This window comes from Python bivittatus, unplaced genomic scaffold (assembly GCF_059951505.1).
Source record: "Python bivittatus isolate LINGU-HERP-01145 unplaced genomic scaffold, Pbiv_v1 ctg000570_np1212, whole genome shotgun sequence".
Classification (NCBI taxonomy): domain Eukaryota; kingdom Metazoa; phylum Chordata; class Lepidosauria; order Squamata; family Pythonidae; genus Python; species Python bivittatus.
The window spans coordinates 5604449-5617293 of NW_028277097.1; positions in this window are offsets into that span (position 1 = coordinate 5604449).

The following is a 12845-nucleotide window of genomic DNA, read 5'->3' on the forward strand; positions in this document are numbered from 1 at the left end:
TAAATCCTCCACAATAGAGTGACCCAATTTTACATTTCTAAGCAGCTGCCAGGCAATGTTTCTTTCTTCCGGATTGAATTACGCTTGGGATCCATAAACAAAAGATGTGTCCCCAAGGATGCAAGAAGAACGAAAAATGTTTATGTTTTTCTTTCCTTATAGGAGCCGAATATGTTATAGGCTAGATTTTTTGAAGTTCTGAGTGCCAAAAGGGGAAAAATTAACTGCACTGACCAGAGTAAAGCATCTTTTACAAATTTCTAAGCTGAGATCAAATGTAATTGACAGTGTGTGTTTGTCTGCATGTGGTGCCTCCAGGAAGTAGCAAAGTTGAGCATTTGACAGACTGGGTCAAAGACTAGCAAAAAGGTTCATTGCTCTGATTCTGTTTTGCATGGAATGTCCAGAAGATCAGATGAACTGAATAGGATTTGCTGTTTGCACAACTTTTCACTTCCAGGTGAGGAGGGGCATGCTTGGGGAGCAATTATCAAGACTTCCAAATTATGCAATTTGAATTAGAAATAAAGTAGAACCACTGAAGCTGAACAAAACAATGACATTTATTTCAACCAGCACATAGCTGAAAGTGTGACAGATTGAGGGATTCAAACAGAGTAACAAAGATTCAAAGACACCAAGGAAGAAAACTGCTAAAGATTCACATCTATTACAAAATAGAGATAATATAAAGTATTATATTTTGCTTAATTATGGAGGGAAATTATCTCATGATGGTGTGTCTATAAATAAAAGAAATAGTAAGGAAGCTAAATAAGAACATGAAAGCAAAGGTGGCCTATTTAAAGGGGTATAGCCGAATGATGCCTACAGGTAGCAAAAACTTTACCATCTCCAAATTTATACCCTTCTGCCCAAAACACTTCATTATGTAAGAAGCATAGCCAAAATTCAAACCAGATTGTGAAAGCTTACAAGATGTCAATGATCATGAGATTTAAGCATTCTTGTGCAAAAAAACCAAAAGCTTGTATGATCTGATTCTTACCATGGCTGACAGGAAGCTAAGGGAAAACTCACAGGCAGCAGACGGGCAAGGTAGCATCTTCCCACTTAAGCTTCCCAATAGCAAGTAGAAGAATGCACATTGCTTCTAATAGTGGAGGTAATTTGCAGCCATTCTTCATCAGTACATCTTCTAGTACTCAACTGCATAGTTTAACTGTATGTTACATGACAAAGAACTTTCTCTTCTCCATCTGGACTCTTCCACCCTTTGGTATGATGTAGATTCTCCTCCCACCCATTATATCAATAGCCCACAGCATGAACATGAGCACCTGATGATACAAAGGACTCATTTAAATGCAGTTAAGAAAACTGCCCATGGTGTGAAGGTTGATGTTTTCTTTTTCTCATTTTATCCAAAATAGAGGGAGAGGGCATCTCATTCTAGCTTCAAGCAAAGGCTTGGTTACTCTGCACAAACTGGCCAGTACCGAAACAAGAACTGATGAAGAATGGCTGTAGATTACCTCTGCTATCAGAAGCAGCATGCAACTTCCTACCTGTTACACCTAGGTCACAAGTTCTATTATTAGAACTTGAACCCACATAGAACCTTCTGCATCAGGGGCATTCACGGGGGAGGGGGGGTCAAAAAAGTCAAGTCCACAATCATACAATCAAAGCCATGCCCCTTTCCTCCATAAAGGAGGAGGGCTTTCATCATGCAGTCATGGACATTGTCTTGACTGTTTTGACCCCCAGCCCACCAAGGATGCCCCTGCTCTGCATTATCAGGACCCTGCTTTCTTACGATTCCAATCAGATGGCAACTAAAATGTCCTTTTTTTGTGCATTCTTAAATAGCTTGTTCAAGGTAAGCTCTTAAACAGCATTTCTCTCACTTCTATATCAACAGCTATGCTTAGGGCCTTTTGGTCTTTCTCAGCTGAAACCAGCCAGCCTTTTAAAAAAGCAGAGTAGAAAAAGACTCTGCGCTCCTTCTGTTGGCCACATATCCTTGTTAATTTCAATGATACTTGTCTGTATCCCCAGTGCTACAACATCTGGGCACAGACTAAGTCATAAGGAGGCAACATCATAAATACAAATCCCCCCCCAACTCAGACAATTATAAACAGACCCCTCCCTAAATTACCTCAGCACAGTACAGGAAAAAATTGTGTTGTATACTCCAAGAAATCTTTCACTCCAATGACATGCCTTACATCACTCGCCAAAAGGTCGGTCAGCTAGCATTTGAGTGAGCTACCAATAAAACCTGGGTGGTCTCTGCAAAAAGGCAGGCCGATGTTTTGGGCCTTCTAGGCCCTGGTCTCAGCCCTTGAAGAAATGTGTCTGTATAATCCCTGAAGAACCCAGTCTAAGTCCCACGGTGGAATTTTTCCCAGAAGTGCCTGAGAAGGAAAAACAGCCAAGGCTACCCTTCCATATGTGGAAGCTGGGAGATCATTGAAGTATGCAAAAATGTTGTTTGCTTCCAGCATGCAGTTGGGGAAGCAGACTTGTGCCAAAGGAAGCCAGAAGGAGGGGCACAGGTCAATGGAATTCTCTTTTAGACTCATGCCACAGCAAACCAGAGATTGGGAGGGACATGCTTGTGTGGGTTTTTTTAAGGAAAAGAAATTGAAAAGACTTCACAGTGTTTCCGATGTTGGTCTGTTGTGGCTTACCTACCTAAGGTGCAGGACAGTAACAGAACACATATTTTGAATACTCAATCTAAAAGAACCTTATATGTTACATGGAGGGCAGCCCTGTGAGGTATTTCTAATTCTATAATAGAATGTAAATAAATGTATTATAAATGTAAATCATTTGATTAAATCAAATGTAATCTTTGTCCTGGCCCTGATATCTTGCTAGTGTGTGGCCTCTCTTAGTAGCCAACTGTGACACCCAGCCTGGAAAAGATTGTGCACCTCCTATATGACCTTAGAGCAGATTAACTAACCTAGTTGGTCCAATTAACTCAGTGCAAGGCAGCTTGGTATCTTCATGTAGCTGTCCCCTGGCAAACTAACCAACAGGGCACTATCAAATATTTTGTGATACTTCTGAACCATGTCTGATCTGAATCCAAGTCTGTAGTGCAAGATAAGCTTTTCAAAACTAGGGAGAGATCACTGACCCAGCCTCCATATTCTGAAGCATTCTCCCTTCTGAGTGTGACCATCATACCAGTCTCCATTCAGCATTTCTGTTGGCTACAGAATGGAGTCTTCAGTTTGAGTGCTGGCATTTACAACTTCCACTCAATAATGGTAAGGACAGCTACACAGGGTACACACTTCCAAACTTCACCAGGCAGAAAAGAGGCAGTTTAAAAAGCCTCCTTCTGACAATTGTAACATCTGGTCCTACCTTTCAAATTATTGTAAGTAGTTGACCATATAAGTAATATTACCTTTAAGTAATATTATATTTTAGAATATAATGCCTTACCTAACTTTATATCTGTTCCAACCTATACAAGTACAGATTAAGAGAAAAAATGGAGAAGTGAAAAGAGAGGAGAAGCAGCAAAGTGAAATAATAAATACAGCCAAAAGCAATCACAGGACTTTAAAGCATGGTAGGCTGAAAAAATAGCCATCAGCAAATGTCTTTTTAAAAAACTCCACCTGGCTCATGACTTTTTTCACAATAATCCTGTATGTTCATATGTCCAGAACCATTTCACATTTCCTAGTGAGTGTGTGCACAAGTTGTTCAACACCCACAAATCATTCTGCCTGCAACACACAAGTAACCTCTGAGAGATGTAGCACTGAGAGAGTAGGAATATACCCCAATCCCAAGGAATGCTAAGACTGAATAATATTCCTTCCCTCATGCCAAAACTTTGGTGATAAACTGATGGATATTGTCTGGACTTTTCATGGGAAAATCATACTTTATTCATGCTGCGAGACAACCTTCAATATGGAAACCATTAGACCAATTGAATTTGGAATTTAGAAATTGGAACGAGAAATAATAAATTGAATAGGCTATTTGACAATGAGATTAATACTTGAAACCCCAAAACAATTTGGATTTGCTTCCCTGTAGTGCTCATATAACTAATGAAAACAGGCTTGGAACATCTCGTATCTATGACATCCCTTTGTTTTTCTAGCTCCAGTCTCATTTTATTGATTCCTGAGGAAAGAGGGAGGGTTGATTCTGCAATTAACAAACATTGATTTGTCCTTTTGATTATTGATTCTAAAAGATGTATATGAACCAGATCACCAGGGTTGCCAGATCTTTAAAATACAGTCATGGGAGCTATACCTTTAGGCATGGGAGGCGCCCCTTCTAAACGCTATTGCCTACAACTTATTCAGAACATGAGATAGCAAGGAAAAAAATACTATCTCTTGAGTGGGTTGACAAATCCTTGGTACACAATAAGGTGTCCCAAATTCTTTGCTAAATGCTACCTTATGACGGAAGTATCTCTGATATGAGAAGCAATAGTGCATGTGTGTGTATGTGTACTCCTACTTACTTACTCCCTCCCTCCCTGGGTGACAGAAGTAATATGAGAATCTCAATAGCTTAAATATACTTGAACTTATTTGAGGGGCCTAAGAAAAGTACTTGTCTATTATTTGTGCATTGAGACAAAGACAGAAAATGTTGAATAATAGAACTCTATGGAGACTTCGGTTCTCTCCCTTCCCTGGAATTATCACAGTACAAGGTAGTAACTGGAAACTATCTCCAATCTTCTGATCACACAACACTGTTCCAGAACCTCCCCCCCCCACCCCCCCACCCCACACACACATCCATTACAGACTAAAATTCTGCATTGAGAAGTATTTTCTACTTATGTGGGCAACTTAGAACCTTATTCATCAAAGACCTTTTCCACTCAGTTGTGATCAAAGATGGAAAAGAGGAGTCTGTGATGCCATACATTTGGAAAGCTTTGAAAATTAATCCAGTCCAATACTCTGCTTCAAATGAAGGACCACCCACTCTTAGTTTTATAAATGCATCATTTCAGAAAATTAATAATGCAAAGAACTGATGGATACAATAGATGTACATTATAACTTTTTTCCAGTTGATATGACTATCTCGAGGAAATGCATTTTTAAGTCAGTTTATATGATTATTCAGAGGAAATGCATTTTTATGTGGATGGTTCCTCAAGCACACTATAATTGTTTCACAGTATAATTATGGGCAAGTTTACTCAACACTAAACTCCATTGAGTACAACAGCAGTTCTTCCCAGGTAAGAATATAAAGGATTCCAGTCTTTAGTGACCAAACTGTTAGGCTGAATTTCTCTCCCATTCTCTCTGTTTTATGTTTCTAATTCAGAAGCTTTCTGCAGCCAGCAGATGAGGTAGGGTTTTTCTGAACTAAATAATTATTAAGTTAAACATTTTTAATTTCAAAATCTCAGCTGCACATGGGAAGTGTGTTACTGAGTTGTCTGGTTTTAAAATATTCATAGGTATTCCAATAAAAATAACCTGCCAGTAAAGTTTTGAAATTATTGGAGCATAGCACTGAAACTAAGTCAGAGTAAGCCAACAGAAGGAAGAGGGCCCCCAAATGCAAGGTAGAGCAACTAAGAAATCCTTACTGGGGTCACACTGCTGAAGTTGCACAACTAAGATGTTATGATGTCAGTTAAGTCTAAAATAAATGCATTAATTGGCTGAAGGGAAAATAAGTGTGCCAGTTGCAAGGCTGTTGTAGTTCTCCTTTTTTTTCTAGCCTCCATTTTGGGTGATACAAATCACAGGCTTGATAGTAGGAGCAGCAATATAATAAAGAAAAATCCCCATCACTGGATGAAGTGCCACATTGCATCACTTAATATATTAGTTCCCCTACTTTCACCTCTCCCCCCAAGTTATTATTGCATAGATAGCAATATAGTTAGCACTATCAGATCTGGATGGCAAATATCCAGGTCCCCACTAGATGGCAGCAAAGAGATACAGAAACTCACTATATGCTATTATCAGCCTGCAGACAGCTCCTTTGAAATTCATCAGTCTTCCTGCCCCAAATAATTTACTTTAAAAATTTAATTAAAATATTATTAAATGGAAACCCATCATGCTAGAAAGCAAAAGTACTAGGCTCTAGCCTCCTATTTATTTACAAGAATGTCCAGGATCCCTTATAGGCCCCATGGGCATTCTTTGAAAATAAAAATGATGGGGATCTGTGGCTCTCAGGAATACTTTCTGAACCTGTGTCATCTCACACTGTTATCAGAGTTCAACAGCTGAGATGATCTATTTCTTCTTCAGGTGTTGTATATTTGCAACCACAGCTAAGACAACTTAGTCAGAATTACTTTCCCAACTTCATCTTGAACAGTTGCTTTTCTGGTCAGTACTGCTTGCTTTTATTAGAGGTCAGTAATTACAGCATGTAAATTTATCTAGGCACAACTTGCTTTGTGCAAGGAAAAAGTTTATCTTCTGGCCTAGCATTTGATGAAATCCACAGTTAAATCTCAGAAAGATACTCAAAATCCCTTGAAGGTTTATCCTTCTTCCTTGCCTGTTTGCTTACCTACTGGTGGGTGTCAGCTGGCCCAGGGAGGATTAAATCTGATATAGATAGGAACCACTGTGCTAAGGGCTGTGCATACATCAAAGATTATTAAGCGTAAGTGCCTTGCAATTCACACAAATTGGCAAGAAGAGAAAACCATTAGTCAGTGGTAAAAACATGATCTTAAAAACTGCACAAGTAAATTCCCAGGCAGACTTATTGCATGCCCATTAAGGTTTGAAATGTTTTCTTCTCATGACTTCCAAATCTGAGCTGGGATGACTGTTGTCACCCCAACTGAATTCTGCCTCCCCTGCCTGTTTCCTGCAGTCTCACACACCAGTACAGCATTTTTCTACTGCTAATTAAAGAAACCACATTTTAAAAGTTTATTCATGAGCCTAAGTAACCACACGGCTGCTTTAAAGGTTGCATACAGTGACTCATTAAAGCAGCTGCATTTTTTTCAGGTTCCTGCAGAACCCATTAGAAAGGCTTCATTGTTTTAATCAGTAGCAAAGAAGTTTGCCCTCATACCAATTCCCCAACACTTCTGTTGAGTGTTTTCTGAAGCGTACATAGCCTTACACTGTGTGTGGTTGGGGATCTGAATGTTTTCTACTTTGCAGCCAATTTATTCCCTTATCCAGCCCCTATTTAAAAAGAAGAAAAGAAAAGAAACCTCAGTGGATCTTACAATGGAATCATAATGCTGGGGCCTTAAAATTTCACATGCATGTGCTTAAAAGGAGAACCTGCAATCTGTTAACTTTACGGTAGGTTGCCAGCTTTTAAACTGTTTTCCATAGTTATTCCTTTAAGAGTGCTCATTATGTAGGAATCAGCTGGGGATAATGTTTATCTCTCTGCCATAGAAAGCCTTTCAAGTTGCTATCAGTAGCACAAGAGCAGAGAAGTTATTGTCAGATCAGTTGGCAATTCTCCTTTGGCTGGATTATGCCCTCATGTGGAGGATGTTTGGCTCACAAAGGGTTGCTAAAATCTCACATGTTTGAGAAGTATGGTCAGATTTAGGATGGTATAGTGTGTTTTTTCTTGTCCTCCATACAATGTTAGAAGCAAGATAGAGTTATGCAAAATATACAAATGAACAGCTGCCCACCAAGCTTTAATTTTAAAGACACTGAACAAAGTTCCAAAGAATTCCTTGGTATATGCTATGTGAGTCTTTTTAGCACTTTCACCCAATTAGTGAAATGTTTGCCAATTAATTTTATATCAAATGCTAATTCATCTATCAATTTATTTACTCTGAAAGTGCAATGGGTATGTTCCCATGCATGTATGTAATCCAGCAGTGAACTCTTTATTCACTTTTAACATTTATGTATATGAAAAAAGCAATCATTCTGAAGAGGAGGCATGCCTTGTTTTAAATCAGTGAATCTTAGTTTTCATATCTGAAGTCCCATCAATCCCAGGCTATGAAATAACCTGGATCCCATAATGTCATTTTATCCAAGAAGGAGAAGCATATCATAAACAATGGCTGTATAGTAATAATATATCAGTTACAGTATATTAAAGGACTTTAAAAGTGTGGTAATATTGTTGACAATGCAACTATAAGTGTAAAATAATGAGTGAGCTAACTGGGACTTATCAAGACATACATCAAAATCATGAGTGAAAGCCAAATGACCTTGTGTTTGCCACTGTGTAAACAATCTTTTCCTACAACCAAGCACACCAGTGAAGGATCCAAATAATTAGAGCGAGCTAACTGACACAGAATTGTATTGTATTGTATTTTGGTTCCCAAACCCAGCTCTCTTTGAAGCTGGTCCAAGAAAGGCTCTATTTAGTAAGATGCCCAGTTCCTTTGCCTCAGCACATCCAAGTGGAGATTGGTTCCTATGCCCTCCTTTCCCTTTTTGTACTCATGGGGACTCCTTCAGTATACGTCCAATGGTATGCATATCCCTGGTTGAGAAACACTGTTTCCATGATGTTGTTCAGCAGACAACATCTTAGAATAGGGATTCCCTTTCATAGCTGACATAGGAGGATATGTCTTGATAATTATTAAAGAATCCATGCAAAAGAAAATGATGTTTTAATTGATTGCAATGTTCTTCATCCACGAAGGCTATGATCCTACATACCAGCTTTTCTCAATATGCTCCTTCGGGGTGGGAATTCTGAATTTGTAGGCCCTTTGCATCTTGTCTGTGCAAACTGAGAAACACTGTCCCATTGAACTTTGTGAAGTTTACCTCCAAGCAGACCAGTATAATATTACACTGGAAAACTGCCATTTGAGAAACGTATAGTTTATGGGTATGGTGAATTAGTTGCACAATTCTTTGAATTGTGGACTTTTCATTTCTTTTTCTTTTTTTAGTATTCTCTCTTCGGAATGACCTCCTTTGGCCTATTCTTCCTTACAGTAAGAAAGGCCAGACACCAATTACTTCTGTTCTCCATTTATTTTAAACTAACTTTTTCCATTTGTTTATTTTAAACTAACTTTTTCTTATGTTTCTCCTACACTTCCCATTTTATAATCAAGTTTGTAGTTTCACCCGTTGTTGTTATTTAATGTGACAACTGGTCCATCCCCCCATTCCTGAGAAAAAGATGGTTGTTTAATTGTTTCCTATTATTTTATTTCACTGAAACATGGTGAAGACTGTAAAGCCAAAAATCTGACAGAATCTTACAAAAGCTAATACTCTCATCCAAGTACATCAGGAGGATTTAAAGAATGATGATTGTCACCATCATAATAAAACAAAGTCCAGCAAAACTTATTTTCTGGAAATAGCTTAAAATGGCATTCATGCAGACAGAGAACTTGGGTGTGTTCAGTTACATGTCTTAGCCTCTTACATTAGTACAATAAGACCAAAGACACTGTTTTCACTTTATGTCCTGTCCATCCCAGCTATTTATTTAAATCATGGTCAGATTTAACAATTCCTATGTCTGATGCCTATACGTACAAGAGAGATATGCTCAACCATTTATCAAGGGAAATTCTTGTAATGACCTATTTTTGAAGGACCTATTTTTGAAAATTCATTGTTTTGGGTTCACTTATCATTTGGGAATGCATCAAGATTTTAAAGGAATTGTTAGAAATAATAATAATAATAATAATTTATTAAATTTATATGTCGCCTGACTTTCAGTGACTTCTAGAGACATGCTTTGTGACCTCCTTGGGAAGCCTCACAATCCTGACCTAGATATTTAAAAGATATGGCACTGTAAAGACCCTGTCTCATATTAACACATTTATTTCTAGGGTTAGTATTTCTTCTCAAAACCCTATTTTATCTCTATCCAAAATAAGATTACAGGTCCAAATTATTAGCATCCTCCTGTCACTGCGGACAATCTTCTCCCACTAACACCCCACCAAAAAGCACTCAGACAATTGTATTCTTCGTTATTCACTCTCGGTTCTCACTGTACGTGCATGTTCAGTTTGTATAATATGGTGTAGATTGTCTTGGACTTAAGAGCAAATGAATATAAACTGTTTTATACCATTTAGTCCTCGCTCATTATTTGGGTAGTTGTTTTGGTTTGGGCTTAGGGATCACTGTTCCCACAATGAGAAAACTGCTCCCACAGTAGCCAATTTAGACCTCGAGAGACATAATGCATGCTGGGGAAATGGGGAAAGAGAATCCATTCACACTACATGTAACAGCACATTGAGGAAAACAATCCCCAGTAGCACATTCTCTCTTTTACAATCTTCAAAGACGGTAATCCAAGATTAGGACTGTCTGAATTGATGTAGGGAAGGGTGCTATGATTTCAGCTAGCTCAAGCAATAAGATGACCTTTTGCATCCAACCAAATATTGCTCTGAACATAATTAGGTTTTAGAAGAATGAGAATTGCCTAAGCTCTAGCTGGCCTCCTTAATTAATTTAATGGTCATAAAAAAGAATGATTATCTAACCAAGTCCCCATATTCATTATGTAATTACAAATAACCAAAAGCTCCAGACTTTGGACTTCTTCACATTTAAGATGTGTTGGCACTCAAATAATTGGTCTCTGTGTTTGTCTGGTTAAAAAACTATCAGATGCTCACTTCAACAGTAGCAGCCAACTCATCCCTTGGGGTGCCATAAGGAAAGAGTGCAGGAAAATAGGGCAGTATGCCTTTTGCTCTGTTAACTAAGCCAAACAAACCAAGAGGTAATATATATATAGAAGACGTAATCATAGAAGGGTCAATTTTTGTCCAAAGAATGCTTTAAGACAAGGCATTTATAGTGCAATTGCCCTTCTATCATGGAATCATACCAGGACCTAGACAATGCCACCATCAATTTCCTGGCTCCAGACTTATTTTTATATCCTATAGGGCAATTCTTGTAAATGGCTTTTGCTTCCTTTCTAGAGCTTAACTTCCTATTGTAATTATGGTTTCTTCTCTTCCTCCTATTCCAGTTCTCCTTTACAAAAATATAAACAAAGGAAATTTTGGCTACCAAAACCAGCTCTCACTTCTGCCTGTCTATGTGAGAGTCTCAACAAACTTTAATGACTTGCTTCCTTCACGTCTTTCTCTTCTGGAATAAACACATTGGCTTAATAACTACTTAACTAAGGAATTCTGCCTGCCTGCCTGCCTGCCTGCCTGCCTGCCTGCCTGCCTGCCTGCCTGCCTGCCTGCCTTCTTGTGCAATTTGCAAATAAAACAAAAGTACTATCAGAAAATTTAAAAGAGACCAGCTTCTTGCTCAGATTTGAAAGAAGGACTCTCAGGATTTGAAACACAAGTGCCAGAGCCAACTAACAAAGCAAGAGAAGTCCATCTGGCCAGCTTTCTATTGTGAAACAAAATAGATGGCATTATGAAACTGCATAGATTCAATTCTCTGATAAATTCTCTGGTTGTGAAATTGACTAGATTTGAAACTGGACCTTCTCAGAGGAAATCACTGAAATTTATAACCCAGTTTATAAACATGTTTATCCCGAAATAAGGTTAAATCTAGCTTTGTAAGTCAGACACTTAAAAATCATTTAACATAATGGAATTGTGATGGCATAGTGAATTTAACCTTTTTAAAATTTATCTGAATTTGTGCAATTTTCTGGAGCACACAAGGTTGTACCTTGCTAAGTTTTGAGCAAGATGAATGGTGATCAGGTAGGCAGGAGCTTCAAAATGTCAGGAGCTGAGAAGAGGAAAGACTGAACTTTAGCAATTAAAATCACTGCAGTGTAAACAGTTTGAAGTATATTTGATAGTAAGGGTACTTCAAAATGTCAGAAGAATTGGAGGGTCATCATGAGGAGTTGGTAAAAGGCAGTGGATAGTAGCGATGATTGGTCCATTTTATGAATGATGCATAGAAAAGCTAGAATGAAGTGTGGATGATCAATTGCTCTTCTACCTGTAGTTTATTTTAGGAATGCTTCAACCCACCAGGTAGCATACTCAGCACCATTAGTATGGATGGATAACCCCTATGCAGTCCTCAGTCTGATTTTATGTGGCTCTTGGACTAATGGAAAATCCTTCAATAACTGATTAGCTCAGGTGTCCTTGCAAGAATGTTCTGTCTCCCCACCGGAGTCCAGTGGGCAGAGAAGAAGAGGAAGAGAGACAAGGAAAGAGGGGGAGGGAGAGAGAAAGGAATGATAGAAACACGAGAGGGTTGTGCCAGATCTGGCACTAGCTACCACTGGCATTCAGCTGCAGACAGATTGTATCCGATAAAATGTGGACCTCAGAAATAAAACGTCTTCATTCCTGATAAAATGGAAATTATTCTTATAATTTATATTTTACAAGATATTCACATATGTTTCAAGGATGAATAAACACACATAAAGAGAAGCATTCGATTATTTTACCCAACCCACAAGGATTTAGTACACCATGTGGACGGAGGGTAAACATCAAGGATGCATGAGGGTTTGGGAGGGGGGGTGTCAACATCCACAAGATGGTGGGCACCAAGGATTGCCTTGCCAAAATTCAGTAGCAAATCATCAAAAACGGGCAGTTCAATTCTTCACTATTTCTGGTAAAAAATAGAAAAAACTGAAGTGTGTTCAGACTTCACTTCATCTAAAACGGGGGGGAAAAAAAATAAACCTTCAGACATAATTGTTTTAAGAATCTGAAATATTGACTTTCATGTCTGCTTGAAACTGTGGTGCCATCACCCCACCTCCTCTGGCTCTTGGATCGTAGAAATAAGGTAGCCCACCAGATCTTGGCTGCAAAAATCTCAGTGATCATCAGAGAGCAAACTGGTATAAGCAACTCTAACGCATTGCTCCCATCCAGTAATCATCTAGATTTTGCAAAGCAGAACTGGGGTGCCTCTAATAAT